This window comes from Camarhynchus parvulus, chromosome 9 (genome assembly GCF_901933205.1).
Source record: "Camarhynchus parvulus chromosome 9, STF_HiC, whole genome shotgun sequence".
Classification (NCBI taxonomy): Eukaryota; Metazoa; Chordata; class Aves; order Passeriformes; family Thraupidae; genus Camarhynchus; species Camarhynchus parvulus.
This window is the reverse complement of record NC_044579.1, coordinates 24,459,182-24,474,508: the sequence shown is the minus strand read 5'-3', so window position 1 is coordinate 24,474,508 and position 15,327 is coordinate 24,459,182. Positions and strand designations below refer to the sequence as shown.

The 15,327-nt window shown below is 47.0% G+C and overlaps 1 protein-coding gene across 1 annotated transcript in view; it reads left to right on the top strand.

The window, feature by feature from the left end:
* The first annotated feature begins 1,587 nt into the window (after positions 1–1,587).
* Positions 1,588–15,327, top strand: part of LOC115906989 (glypican-5-like) — a 378,698-nt gene continuing 364,958 nt past the window's right edge. Inside the window, exon 1 of the mRNA XM_030954603.1 lies at positions 1,588–1,798. The gene's annotated coding sequence lies outside the window, so the exon portion shown is untranslated. The remainder of the gene's footprint in view (positions 1,799–15,327) is intronic.

Genomic DNA, 15,327 nt, shown 5'->3' with positions numbered 1-15,327 from the left:
CTGTGCCTTATGATGCTGATTTCTTCTGTCACTGATGCTGATCATTCCCTCATCTCTCTTTAACCTACCTGTTGCCGCCTTGATTTGTTCACGTGTGTGCGTGTAACTTCAGCCTTGCTGGGTGTATAGCCTGTCTCAGTGTCCATGGGCTCTGGACTCGCTGGGGCTCAGCCCTTTTGGTGTGTGCTGGCTTGCTCCATCGTGTCCTGGGCTCTTGGGTGACCTTGGAAAGCTGCAGGATGAGCCAGGGACTGCAGCTCTAAACTGGGTGAGCAGAGGGCTTTCAAGGTGACTTGTTCTCTACTTTTGAATTAAGAAGCCTGATTATACGGCTGGTCTGTTCTTCCAGTTTGTTTTTTCTTTTAGTTTATGAGTTAAATGGTCTACATCAAATTGCTTGTGGTTTTTATTCTCAAAAAAAGGTGAAATTAAGCTCTTGTTGTCTTGATAGGAACAAAGTTAATACAAGTAAATTGCTTAAAGGATTTGTGCTTCTAGCTATTAAAATACAACTTAGGCAACTTCAGCACTTGAGTTCAGCCTCTCATTACGACCTATGGGAATGTATAATGGTTAAATTAGCTGCAGGTGGGCTCCCCTGCTGCTCCAGAAGCACATTAGAAGCATCTTGAGGGTTGCAAGTAACCTTCAAGAAATCAGACATAACGGCCCCAAACAATAGTCATTCTTGCAGCTGGTAACGTGCTCCATATGCCTGAGAGGTACTGTGCAAATGGGACTCTTTGTGGGAGACTGCTTGGGTCTGGCTTCTCTGGAAATTGAATGTTTTTGTGAAATGGAAAATGTTCATAGGTGTTGAGCGTAGCTCTCGGACGTGTGGTAAAGCAGTTGACACCGGAGCTTGCTGAGGGCAGTGAAAAGATCGCAGACCACCTCTCGAAGGTGGTGTGATCCCCAGGAGGGGGCTATGCCCCCCGAACCACACAGGATGGAACTGCTGCTGGCTTTGGTACAAATGAACAATTTATATCTGCATTTGGTGTATAAAGATGTGTTTCCTGAGGTAAAGTTTCTATTCTCTGCAGGGACTGTTGGCTGGAGTTAACACTGGAGTTAACACTGTCTCACGAAGAACGTTCCGTGTCATCTGCTAGGAATTTCAGGATCGAATCAAACCGTGAACGAGTGTGCAACCTGCAGTGCTCGGGGCTTTATTCCCTTTATTCCTCCTGCTCGGTTTGCTCTCGTACCTGTTCTGAGCAGCCCAACGCCGAGAGCGCGCATCTCCCTTCTCCGGGCACGGCCGGGTGCGATCCCTGCCCTGGCCGGCTCTGCAGGGACCGTAGCGATGCTCAGCGCAAACTTCAGCGCGGCCGTCCCGCGGGGCCGGTCCCTGCCAGGGCTGCCAGGGCTGCCAGGGCTGCCGGCCCCGCGCCCCCCGCCCGGCCGGGGCTCCCAGGGCTCCCGGCCCGCTGCCGGCCCCGCCCCCCGCCGCGCTCGGGGGCGGCGGCGCCCCTCGGGCCCCGCTGGGAGGGGCGGGGAGGGGCGGCGGCCGCTTCCGCCGAGGAGGAGCGCGGGCGGCGGGCGGGGGCAGCGCTGCCGCCGCCGGGACCGGCTGAGGGCCCGCGCCCCGCAGCGCTCGGGCCGCCCGCGGCCGTGGCCGGGGTGCGAGATGGCCGCCGGCGGGAGCCGCGCCGTCCTGGGGCTGTGGCTGCTGGCGGCGGGGCTGTGCGGCGCGGTGGCGGCGGGCAGGTCCCCAGCTGCCACGAAGTGCGGACGGCGTTCCAGCTGCGGCAGATCGGGCCCCTCAAGCTGGTCCCCGACGTGCCCACGGCCGGTCAGTACCGGGGTACCCGCGGGTGGCCGCTCCGCCGCGGGAGGGTTGCGGGGCGCGGGGCGGGGGCCGGGCGCCTCAGCCGGGCTCGCCTCAGCCGGGGTCCCGCCGTGCCGCTGCCGCCCCGGCTCCCTCCCTGCGGGCTGGGGAGCGGCACCGAGCGCGCCGGGCACGGCGCTGGCTGAAAGAACTCGGCATTTCCCGGGAAGGGAGAGCGGCAGGACTGCTGCTTCTGCACCGTGCAGGTGGTGCTTCACACCGGTGCCCACCGCCAGCAGCGGGGCTCCATCCCGCGTTCGCACCGCTGCCATCCCTGTGCTGAGTGCCGGGCAGAGCGCTCCCCGCGGCAAGGCTCCCTTGGCAGCAGGCAGGCAGTACCGGGCACTTTTTGGCAGGCTTGTTTTGCCGGCCAGGTGTGGGGTCATCAGACGGGGGGTGAATTCGCTTTAAGTTCTGACCCGGGAAGAGTTATCTTGCAGATGAATTCGGGAGCGCTGTCATAGGGAAAGGCAGAGGTGACACCTTGGAGGGATACAGCCGGCAGAACTTGGCTTTTGCTTAGTTAAGCAGTAAGTCTGCAGCACTTGGGAAAGTTGATGAGCAGAGCGTTGTTCCGTTTTGCCTTTTCAGAGTTCGGGAACAATGCCTGGCAGCACTGAAAGGGGAAAGTAACACATAGATAATAAGAATAGACTTTTTTTATTGCATATTCTACAACTAACCTGGTAAGGGGAATGAAGCACTTTGTAATTAAACTCTTGTGAATGTACCATATATCTAGATAATGAAGTCACATTCCTCACTTTTACATGTTTTCCAGTCTAAATAGTTCAGTGAATCTGTTTAAAGACAATGTTTGTAGGCATTGAAATAAAAAAGAGAATGTCAATCTCCTAACATAATTTCTAGCTACGTCATGCCACTGCAATTGCCTAGAGGTGTGTGGTGGTACAAGTTTCAATTTGGGTTGTTGTTTTATTATTTTTACTTTTTTTTTGAGAGCAGTTCTATTCAAAGCCTGTAGAGTTTGATGGAAAGACTCCTTGTCTTAGATGAGTTTTGGATACATTTTCTGGCACGGGTTTCTGTCTTGGGGATTAAATTTGATCAGCCATTGGGCTGATCTCTTGTGGCTGTAATCGATTGCAGAGTGCTGGTGATCTTCACTTTGCATGAGGTAGTTGAGATGACACAGGGGTGTAGAGTTACCTGTGGAGGAGGAATCATTTGTCATTTTCTGGCAAGAAGAGATTTGCAGGAATGGCATTTTGAAGCCTGGTTTTCCTGTTCTGTGCTGATAGAAGCGTCTGATGGTGGTTGTTCTGGAGAGGCAAAACAAGGCTTTTCATCCATTGTGATGGATGCTTAACCCTCTCTCCTGAGCTCTTCCTGGAAGAAGTTCCTCCAACTTTAAATGGAGGGATTTACATTATCTATAAAACTTTAGTGCTGTAGAGGAAACTTTCTCAAAAAGTTATGTGCTTTCAGAAGGAAGGTGTAGGTCCTGTGGTGCTGAAGAGAATCACAGAATCGTGGAATGCTTTGGGTTGGGAGGGACCTTAAAGCTCATTTAGTTCCAACCCTACTGCTGTGGACAGGCTTCATTGTCTTCTCGTGTCCTGTCCAACTTCCCTGTTGAACAACAAAGCTCCCAGAAAAGAAGTGGCAAGAGACAAGGTGAGGGAGGGTAATAATGCTTTTAAATTTCAGCTCATAAAGGTTTGCTTTGAAGGGGGTTGGAGCAGAGCTGAGAACAAGTGGTGCATATTGATCTTCCCTGTTCCTTGAGTATCACTCTGCTGCACCACAGCTGGTGTGCTTTGATGATCCCTGCTGGGCACTAATGCCTCCTGTCTTGTGCCCTCTTTTAATTAAACACTGAAGTGTTTTCCAGCATCTTCCTGGGCAGCTGTTATCAGCGAATATGTCTTAATATACACACATTTCTCCTGACATTGGGGCTCATTTTATGATGCATTTTAATGCCACACAAATGTTGAAGCACATCCCCTGGTGATGCTGGATGTCAGCTAAAGTGGAAGAGTGGTGGGCAGCTGGGGGTGGCACTGGGGAGCAGCGTGCTGGGCTGAATTGAGCCCTGGGTGCAGTGCCAGGAGCTTTTATTCACTCTCTTTTATTATTACATTTATTGTATTTATTTATTATAAGTGAGCTGAATAAAAGCCAGGAGCTTTTATTACTGCTCACTTCTGCTCACATGGGCCAGACCTGCCCTGCCCTGGGGTGCTCCTCAGTCACCTGCATGTTGGTTTGGGCTTTTCTCTAAAAAAAATGAAACTTTTGCAGTCCTGTTGTCTGTGTATTAGATATTTTTAGTCACCAAAGTGTTGAAAGCCCTTGGCTAATCTCAAGCCAGTATTTATAAGCTAATACAACAAATCTGGCAGAAGTCTTAATGATTATTGAGTTCTTAGACCCTTCACAAAAACCAGCAGCTCAGTCAGGGAGAGAGGCCCAACCCAGTGCCTGGGGAGGGATGGACAGACAGACAGGTGTAAGTTTTCTGTCTCCTCTTATGGGTGGTACCCATTTCACCTGGAATCAGATTAAATGCTTGGGAGAATTGGCAGCCTACCCTCTCCTGTGGCATTAGCTGTGGTTGCAGTGCTGGAGCTGTCAGCTGGTGGATCCTGGATCCAGCCTCGCAGGACTGGTGGGCTGGGAGCTGCTTCCCTGTGCTCACCTGGCCTGCAGCCCCATTGCTGGGATTGCTGAGGGCTGGCAGCATGGCCTGATGTGAGGTGGGGAGCTTGGGCAGGAGCTGCCAGCCTCCTGGGTAAAATGTAGTGTCAAGGGAAGGAGGAAGACTCCTAAGGAAAGGAAGAAAAAGGGCTTTTGCTCGTAAGGTGTGATGTGAATCTGGCAGCAGCCTGCCTGAAAAGTGTCACCTGAATGAGCTCTTAGAGATGAGCAGGAGTTTTCTTCTAGGTTTCTCTTCCACAGCTTCCCCCAAAAGACATGAGTTATTTTTGTCCTCTGAAGTCTAGTCCATGGGTGAGTGCAGGGCTAAGGACATGTTTGGGTATGGGATGGTGTGACATCCAAGCTGCAGGCATTTTCAAACAGCAGATCTGCTTGGTCTGTCTGTGAGACTCCCTTTTCCTCTGGTGGAATCTGTGCTTCTCTCTGGTACCCTAATTTTTTGGAACAAATGGAATGTTTTAAGGGTAATTTGCTGCAAATAGCAAAGACTGGTCAGGTAAAGGTACTCCTGCCTTGGCTGTGATCCACAGGAAGGGCTTTTTGTGCCTTCCCCAGACTGAGAAATGAGGTAATGTGTCCCTGATCGTGTACTGTGATTATCACAGACTGAGCTGGGATGTTTCTGTGGGAGCTCCTTGGTTGACATTTTGATGAGAGAGGATTCTAAGCAGTCTCCAGGGGTGCAGGGCTGTGTTAATCCTGCCAGGGGACTAAGCCTTTGGTTCCAGGGAGTCTGGATAGCTCCGACCTGAGGCGTGCTGCCCCGTCTGGAATGGCTCCCGGGCGGGGGCTGCTGTGCTGGCCGTGCCCTGCCAGCCCTGGCTTGGGTTACAGCTCCAGTGCGCTCTGGCATGGGCTCCGGAGGAGTTCTGGACGCTCCCAGGTTTTTCTGGGACATGGAACGTGCTGGTGCCTGCCTGTCACCGCTCTCCAAGTTCTCAGGGGGACAACTGGATGAACCCCAGTGGAGTCTGTGATGTGATGTGACGTGACCACAGTCAGGCAGTGAACGGTAGCAGAAGCAGAATAAAAGTCTGTGGCATTCACATTTTCTGAAAAATCCCTTCACCCAGGATTTTTCTCCTGGGAAACTGAGAAGCCTCAGAGAAGAAGGAAAAAAATTCTTATCTCATTTGCCTCTCCTGTGTTGTGCTCACATGTGGAATGTGTTTGGAGATTGTTTACCCACAGGTGATTGTTCCATTGGATTCTGCTGGGAGTTGTTTTCACTCTTTGGCCAATCAGGGCCAAGCTGTGTCCGGACTCTGGAGAGAGTCAGGAGTTTTCATTATTATCTTTTTAGCCCTCTCTAAGCATCCCTTCTGTATTCTTTAGTATAGTTTATTATAGCATTCTTTAATATAGTATCTTAAAATAATGAATTAGCCTTCTGAGAACATGGAGTCAGATTCATCATTCCTCCCTGCCGTGGGGCTCCCTGCACAAATACAGTAAAAGTCCTCTTGTGACTCCTTGGGTAATCATGTAACCAACTATGAGAACATCCTACATTCACATATGCTCATTTCTCCCTCTGGCTGGTTGACTAGTGTCTGAGCATGCAAAAACCCCAGTCTGTAAACATATGGTAAGTAAGAGAGAAGAACTGGGCTGGTTTCTGGGAAGCATGGAAAATATGTCATTTATGAAAGAATTTTAGGAACTCTTTACCTTATAAATAATCATCTTGTAGAAAACTACCAGAGGGATGATTAGCTTTATCTTGTTGTACTACTGGTTTACAAAGTGAGCAGAAGATGCCCAGGCCGTGCTCTGGAACTTGCTTCTGAAGGGCAGGTTTTGTTCTAGTAAAGCTGCTTTATTCTCTGGTGTCATCCTGCGCCTTAAATCAGCAGGAGTGTTCATTACTGTGTATATATTGAATATCCCATTGTAGAGCTGGACATGCATTAACAATTTATAGATTAAAACTGTTTTACTTTCTGAATAATGACAGACAAGTCCTAGATTCCCACCAGAAGCCCCTTGCTGCGTGTGGTGCATGCATTAGACTGGATCTCTTCCCACCTCAGTGTGTGGCACAGCTCCCATGTGTGTTGAGAAAGGAGCATGAGCTAGATCCCTATTTTCTATATGTCCAAGAATATCTATTAAATTGCCCATTTTCTTAGGAAGTGGGTCATGCCACACTTTATTCTCCTGTTTTTCTTTCATTCCTGCTCAGCTTTTCTGCCAGCCTAATGAGAGCAGCGAGGTTCCCCTGGTGAAGGTGTAGTGCAGGAAGGCATTTTGCTCACAGTAACATTCTGTCAGGGGAGATGTGGACTTGCTGTATTGGCTCTGGGAAGCTTTTACTCCATCAGAATGAGAGACTAAAATGCTCTGGTGTGAGCTGCAGTTGGGTATTCTGTCCACCTGCACATGTGGTTTGTGGGACTGCCTTCAGCAGGGTGGGTGAAGGGTCCATCTGAGAGGAAACATTGCTGGATGAGCACAGTTCTGTTCATGCAGAGGAACATTGTAGGGTGGTTACATTATAGTTGTGAAAAAAGGCACAAAAAATAGCCCTGTTTCCATGAGCTTCCTGTTTCTTTTTGGCCAACCTGGTTGTTACCCAAGTTTGAAATGTCCTTGGCATTACCTTGCAGCTTGTTACGTGGAAGGTGTTTTTTCCTGTTGCACTTGGTATTTGCTTATTTATGAACACACACACTGCTTGGTGATTTATATCACAGAGAGGGTGGGCTGGTCCAGTGTGAGAGGGATTCTGTTCCCATCTTTGTTACTCTCTGAGTAGCACAACTGTTGTGCGCTACTCAGTTTCCCTGTCTACAGACTATATAATGATATATTGCTGTGAGTAACTTTATTGCTGAATACCCACCGTGAACGGGTGATAGATTGCAGCTAGAAAAATTATCACTGAGCTACGCCTTCACTTCTTCAGGCTGACTTTCACTTAATTCTTTCCTTAGGTGAGGGAAAGGGCTAGAAGTTACATTGTTTTCTGACCTGGAAGCTGAACCTGAAAGCTGTCCTTCCTTCACTTCTCTCACTCAGTCAGGGGCTGTGGTCTGTGCCTGCTGAAATAGCTGTTCTGAGTAGAAGGAAAGCTTTGCTTTTGCAGCCTGCAGCTCCTCTGGAGTAAGGATCCTTCCTTCATTAATCTTTTCATGGCTTTATAGCACTCTTCAGGCTCAGGCTGTCACCAGAAGTGTTGACCTGAAGCTGGTCATGCCTGTGGGTACAGGCAAGGTCTCACCAGCAGTAACATCTTTTTTCCCCTTCTTTTCCCATGTCTTAAATTTCTGTTTGACGCAGGACCAGCTGCCCACTCTGTAATGCCCTCTTGGGAGTAATCTATGGGCAGAAAAAATGTGTTTAAACTTACTTAATGCCTCATAAAGATGGAATTGCTGTTCCACTGCCAGATGGAAACCTGTAATTTTCATATCCACGAGCCCCAAGATCATTGTCCTTGGTGGCTTGCATGAGCATTTGGTCCAGGTGAGAAGAAAAATGACTTAGTTACTCAGATCAACCTTTCCTGTAAATGTCTTGGGAAGGTATCCAAGAGGCAGCAGAGAACCTACTCTCCCCCAGCACACAATCTTCTTGTCAGACTGAGTCAAGTATTGCTACAATTCACATGGTCTATTCATTCTCTGAGAAATCTCTGCTGAAAAGAGCATGTAATGATTTTTATTTTTAATGGTCTGCTCAAGATCTGGCGATTCTGGAGTTGAACTGGACCTTGGGATGGAAAAAAAGCTTAGTGGGAAATGACTCATCCTAAAACACTGGTGGCTCCCAAAAGCTGCCTCTGGAATACCTTATGTGCCACTGAAGTTTTGCTACCAAATTGTTATGAGAAAATAATAGAAAAATAATGTTCCCACACCCCTATGGTAGTGTGGCAGGTCTGAGCAGACAGCTCTTAACCAAAGGGCAGTGCTAATGAAAAGGCACTAATGTGGTGAGTGGAAACAAGGTTGGCACGATAATTGCTATATAAATCAATAAAATAAATACATCAAAATAAAGAAGAGCTTTCATAAGGATTAATAATGAGAAATGTCATAGCCTGAGGATCTGTAAAAAGCAAGGATATGTGGAAAATGCACCCTGGGTGGTGAAGTGGTTTTGCTTTTAAATGGTATAAAACCAGTTCCAAATACTGTGAAGTCTTTGTAATTGAATCTTTGTCCCATGAAAGCATGAAATGCCATGATAAAGTGGCATATGTTTAATAATAGTTCAAATGCATACTCATCACATACCAGTTTAGAGTGTAGCTTTTGCTTCTTGGGGAAAATAAAAATTTTGATGGATCAGAGTCAATTCTCAGACAGCAACCTGGCCTGTGACAAAATTTACATGGAGTGTATCAATGTGTTGATAGGTATCAGCATTTAAGATGATGGGTTCATCCTCATACCCATAAAGATATATTTAAAGGTGTTTGCTTTGTTCACATACAAGGAACTTCTGAGCAGCACAAGTGGATGAAAGAAAGCATCTAGCTAATATTTAATGATTTATCCTAAGGATAGAATAAGATAGGGAGGCAAGCCTGTTTAAATCTTCCACCAAGCAGTGAGGATTTAGTGTTTTGAGGCAGTATAATATATTATTTGATGGCAAAAGACAAAATATTTCTGCACAGAATCTTCTGTTTAGATGCACAAAAGTAACCAGAGCTTCAAGCTAAGAGCTTTAAGCTGTGCACAGGATTCCCTAGCACAGACTGAGGAGGACAAGGTCTTGTGTTTTTTCCTGAGGTTTTTTCCCTGTTTTGTGTCCTTCCTGACCCAGTGATCTGTAGATCCAGGTGTGCTGGGGCCTGAGCCTGGTCTGGACAGGGAGCTGCCAGTGCTGTGTGTGGAGTAGCAGTAGCAGAACTCTGCCAACCTGCTCTGACACTTTTTATGGCTGCATTTTGTCCCTTCCAGCAGATAAATATTGTTTATGGTGATGCTGATGATGACAGGATGAGCCTGTTGTGTCTGAGCTGCTGCAGCAGCACTGGTCTGTCAGACCACCCTGCAGAAGAACCTAAAGCCCAGGTCTGCCTCCCTGTTTCAGGGTGTGAAGTGAAGCTCAGGTGGCTTTGCTAATTCCATGCTACTCACCACTGAGTCCAGTGCTGGTGTCTGATGGCAGGGGAAGCTCCCCAGCTCGGTGGGGTGGCAGCCAGAGGAACCCTGTGGGCCAGCAGTGCTCACTTCTGTCCAAGGTGCTGCCCAGAGGCTGGCCTGGCAGTCTGACAGATGAGTTCTATGGATTCCTTGCCTGTCCTGGACCCTCCTGGGGCTCTGTGCCATTGTACAGCACCAAGCAGCTCAGCAGAGTTACACAAATTATTTATGATGGAGCAATCACAGCCTTGCCTTTTCTTACTGATGCACACTATGCATGCACCTCCAGGAGAATAAATCTATCTATTTTAGTCTTTTCAGTACATCAGTTTTAAAGGAGGCTTATTAATTACCTTCTTAGTGTATTCATACATGCATGAATAATGAGTAAAGTTTTAACTTGTGAAATTTCACAGCACAAGCTGGAAGAATACAGAAAGAAATTAAGACAATGGAGGAATTTTGAGTATCACAGATGCTACCATTACATTTATTTTGTGGACTCAGAAGTCTCAGGAGGGTATCTTTGATACACATCCTCAGGTTCTGGCTTGCGTTTTGATAGCTAAAATACAGAAATAAAGAACAAGTGTAGCCAGGTAATTGCATAGGAATTTCAGACCTGCAGAGGACAAAATTATTCCCCTAGAAGTTGTCTTTCCACTTTTTTTCTTTTGAAATGTAATTCTCAGCCTACTTTATGTGATTCTGTGCCATATTCTGCCTTTCTCTGCTCTTACTGAGTGTCTATTAATACTGATGGCCAGCATATATATGTGCTTAAATTATATATAGGGTTTTTTTGGTCTTCTGATGCCTCTCCTTGCTTCCTGGGGTCATGGTCTGTGCCTCTGCGGAGTTCTTCCATCCCATGGTGGATGTGCCAGGGCTCTGGAGCCCATCCTCCTGTGAGGAGCTCCCTGTGACAAAGAGCTGTCACCTCCTGCAGAAACAAATGAGAGACAAATTTCAGAGAGCTGCAGTGGCAAACCTGACAATATCAGATAGGTCATGGCAGCTTTGTTTGCCAGCTAGTTAAACTGGATAGTTGGGCACATCCCTAGATGTTAATGGTTAAATGTATTCATTGTTCCAACAAGGCCCCTATTCATAAGGGGAGCATTCTGTGCTCGTTATGCATGCATAATTCCCATTAATGCTCCTAGGGGTTAAGGGTGTGGAGTGAGGGGGGAAATGAAGCTGATGTTTACACATCCATGTTTGCACTCAGAGAAGAGGTTTTGTAACACTGGAGGAACTGATTATTTCCCCAGATCCCTTAGCTTCAAGGAAAACTTGAAATCTTTGCTTTAAGGAGGGAGTGAGAATGGGGGAGAAAGTGACACTTGCAGAAGCACCTACTTCCTTGCACACCATACTTTTTCAATGATCAGAAATATCACACCAGTGCAGTTTTTGTAGAAGCTTTTGAAAGTACCAAAGTGCTTGGAAATTCAGGGTATCAAAACAATGACTGAATCTTTAACTTCTGGCAAAAAACCACTTGCAAACTTTTGACTCAGCATTAATCAGGGTGATGAGACTTTCTGATTTATTATACAAAATGGGTGTTTCCATAGAAAACTTTCAGATTAAGATTCCTCACTCTTAGGTGCACATCAAAGTCGTGTAAAAGCCATAAAGAAGCTCAGCACTGCCTAAGAAAGCCTTTCAAGTTCCAGCGAGTGCTTGAACTACTGAAGGTTTTGAAGTGCTCTAATCTCTGACATGGGTGACGTGCTAGGCTAGCACTTTTTTGTTTTGTCACAAATCATCCATGCACGTAGTGCAAAGGGACCCTGACAAAGTCATTTCACTTTTGAAAAGGGCTGCTTTTTTTCCTACCATTATGTCTCCCATTCACATCTACATGTTTGCTTCCACTTTGTTCAGGTCTAAGTAGCAGGGCATTTGCATAGTCTTCCCTTTGTTCTCGGTAAATATGGAGTAAAATGAGCAAGATCCGTGCTGTGAAATTAAAGCTCTACTCTTGAGAGATCTTAAGGGCCAAATCCTCACAAAAGGTACAGCAGCATAGTGCCAAAGGAGCTGGTGTCCAGGAACAGCTTGCTCTGGGTGTTTGTGCTAGGAAATGTGAATAAAGGGAGACTAATCTGTTGAAAACTGGATGTAATTAGAAAAATACACTGCTGAGAGCTGCTGAAAGATTATAATAACAGAAAATAGTACTGAAAGAGAGCTGAAGTGATCATCTGGTCCATTCCCTCTGCTTGTGGCCAGAATAAACTGTTTAAATCAGCGAGAGAAGATCACTGTCTTTTTTGTCTGTTTGTTCCAGTGCTTAATTACCCTACTGCATAGGTTTTTCCCTAATGCAGAACCTAGCTCTTCCTTGCTAAAATACAGCATTATCCTATTCTTAGGGCCTTCCTCTGTGCAGTAACACTCACATGACAACTGCTCTGGCTTGTTCTGCTCTGAAACGATGCTCTGTGCTTTTGCACTGGTCCCCGAGCAATAAGCTTGTTGGTGTAAATGAATCTAAACTAAATTTGGGTCCCATGCACCTGGAATGAATGAAGTGAATTCCAGCTGTGGTGACTCATTAAGGATTATAACTTGGTATTTGAGCCCTAAGAATAGGTTTCTTCCTCCTTTAAAGGTTTGAGTATTGTGAAGAAGGAGCAAACAGAGTGTGGGGATATATAACATTCAGTGATCAGGAAGGCAAAATAACAAATTCACAGATTTGCCATGTAGTGGAAGATGGAAGCATGGACAAAAATCAGTTTTCAAGTGACCAAACTCTGAGCAGCAGTTGAGTTGCAGGACTGCTAATGGGAAACTGCATTGTTGTGGAAAGGCAGCATGGGGGTACCTGAAGACATGTGGAGCATTTGCTCCTAACTTAAATAAAATACTCACCCTAGATTTTGCTGGTGGTAGGCAGTTCACTGCACTGCAGGTGTGTAGGTGAGATGGCAATTAGGCTGCTGAAATCAGAAGACATTGATCAAAATTTTAAGTCTTGCAAATAGACATGGGATTTCCAGAGCAAGTCTGAGTATATCTTAATTTTTCAGGTTGAGGGGAGCTCTGGTCCTTAACCCTCTGTTTATCAGTGTTTCCCTGTGTTGGGGTGTTAATTTTTGAGCAGTGTTTTGTTGTTACTGATGTGGGGAAGTTATTCTTCGTGGCTGAGAAAGGCTCAAAGATGAGGGCAAAGTTTGCATCCCCTGGTGGATTTGGTCTTGCTCCAAAGGGAGGGATTAGATCCCTCTATTCCTGTCCTGTGTAGCCATCCCTGGCATGCTGCCCAAATTCAGACCATTCTCTACTGCTCCAGCTCAGAGCTTGTGTCTGTCCTCCCCAAAGCATGTCTGTCTGTCTGCAGAATGCTGCATGGCTGGGCTTTACATGGCTTGTCCTGGGAGTCTCTCAGAGGGTGAAATCATGGAATGGTTTGGGTTGGAGGGGAGCCTAAAGGTCATCTCATTCCAACCCAGGGACACTTTCCACTATCCCAGGTTGCTCCAAGCCCTGTCCAGCCTGGCTTTGAACACTTCCAAGGATGGAACATCCATAACTTCTCTGGGTAGCCTGTGCCAGGGCCTCACCACCCTCACAGCAGAGAATTTCTAATATCAAATCTACTACTCTGAGTTTGAATCTGCTCTCCTTGTCCTGTCACTCCATGCTCTTGGCAGTAATTCCATTTTTTTTGTTAGGTTCTTCTCAGGTACTGGAAGGCTGTAACTAGATCACCCTGAACCTTTCCCTTCTGCAGGCTAAACAGTTCCAGTTCACTCAGGCTGTCATTGTAGGAGAGGTGCTCCATCCTCTGATCCAATCTCAAACCTTAATGTCCTGTGCTCCTGCTCCATTGGCCTTCCATAAGGAAACACTGAAAAGTGGGAACTGGAAGGCTGGGGTGATGTTTTTAGAAGCAGGGGCTTGTTAAGTGATATTTTACATGGTTGCCCTATGATGGTGGTGAAAATATTCCCTCCCTGCAGCTCACAACAAGATCCAGCTTTGAGAACTGCAGTGCTCCCTCTCCTTTTACATGGGTGGTTAAAAGGGGTGGTGTAGTGAGTGTAAAGGCAAGAGAACAAAGTATATCTAGAAAAACCACTGGCTTCCCAAAACAGACTAGGGCTTCAAAAAAAGGAATTGAAAGCACAGCTCTCAGGGAAAGGCTTTCAAACTTCTGCTCAGAGAAGACTTGGCTTTAATCTCCTAATCTGAGTTCTGAAGTTTGGGAAAAAATATATCTGTTACCATTTGGAGGAGCCCAAAGTTGTATTTGGCTAAAGCATTGCATTTTCAGTTTCAAGCTGCAATAATCAAATTTACTCTTTCTAATCTGGTTTGCTTTAGATATGTCAGGAAATCTAAACATTTGCATTCCCCAAAAAGCAGCTGTGGTTTGGCTGTACCTGCTTGGGATCTGAAGCTGACTGGGAGCTTCCCCCTTGTTGTAACAGACCTGCTGTGCCTTCTCTGACAGAACCAAACCCCAGCTGGGATGAAAAGTGTCAGTGTCATTTGTTGGCAGGGCTCTTGGCTTCGATTTGGAAAGTTTGTTCTAAGTCACTATCCCAGGTGCCAAAACATGAGCTGAGCAGCAAGGGCTGCCTGGGGCCAGCCTGTGCCAGCCTGGCTGCTGTGGCTGCCACCCCTGCCTGCCCCTGGCTTTTCCAGAGCTGGATTGAGCAGAGCCAGCACTGCCTGCCCCCTGTCCAGCTGTGCCACCAGGGCTGTGCTGGCCACCCCAGAGCTCCAGGAGTGCTGGTGGATCTGGGTGGAGCAGCACAAGGGAGAAGGGAAGGATAATCAGTTCAGTGTGCTGTGGAGGTGCCTTGTTGGAGTGATGTCAGGGAGAAACATGATTTCTTAATTTATATAACAGGTGCACAGGGTCCAAATCAAAAGCAGGTCTTAGGAAAGCACTGAACATGCACATAGCAGAGGGCACTCTCCACTAAGAACTGCTTACTGGTCTAAACAAACTAATGGAAGAGATCTTCCTCTTTTCCATGTCTCAGACAAAGTGTGGAGCCTAAGGTCAAATGTGCATTTTAGTGTTGCCACATGTAGGAGCCCATCAGGGGTTTCCACACTGGGTTTTGAAAGTTGTTTGTCTGTGGCCTCAGCTTAAGGGCTTTTAGAACATCTTCCTGCCTCCCCTCAGCCTTTGGGAAGCAGCATCTGTTTCAGAATCCATTATCCTGGCTCAAGGAGTCCCAGAAAGATCCAGGTTTTCCTGCTGAACACTCTGCTGGGGTCCTGCAGAGGCTGCTGGAATGTGTCCTGTGCAGTGAGTTTGGCTGCTTTCCAGCTTAGGGGTGGGACTGGTACCCAGAAATCAGGGCATGGCCCCTTCAGGTGAGATTTCACTGTGAACTCTCTGTAATTCTCCAATTCTTTGTTCCTTGTGTGCTCCTGGTACAATCAGAACATCTTCCAAGGTCCAGGCAGACAGAACAAAGCAAAGCCAAAATAAAGGAGAAAGGGCAGAAGAGCAGTCCCATCCTAAGCACTGCCATGTGGTTAAGGGGAAATACTGGTGTGGCATTAACCTCATGGGGTTAGATGAACTTTGCTCATGGACTCTCACTGCTTTAGACCCGTAAATGCTGTCACCAGCTCCATGATGGGGTTGGGGTTTTGGCTGCTTGACCTTCCACTGGTTTTCATTGAATGCATGCAGCTAAAAATCACAAGCACTTGTCTGAAATGAAATGC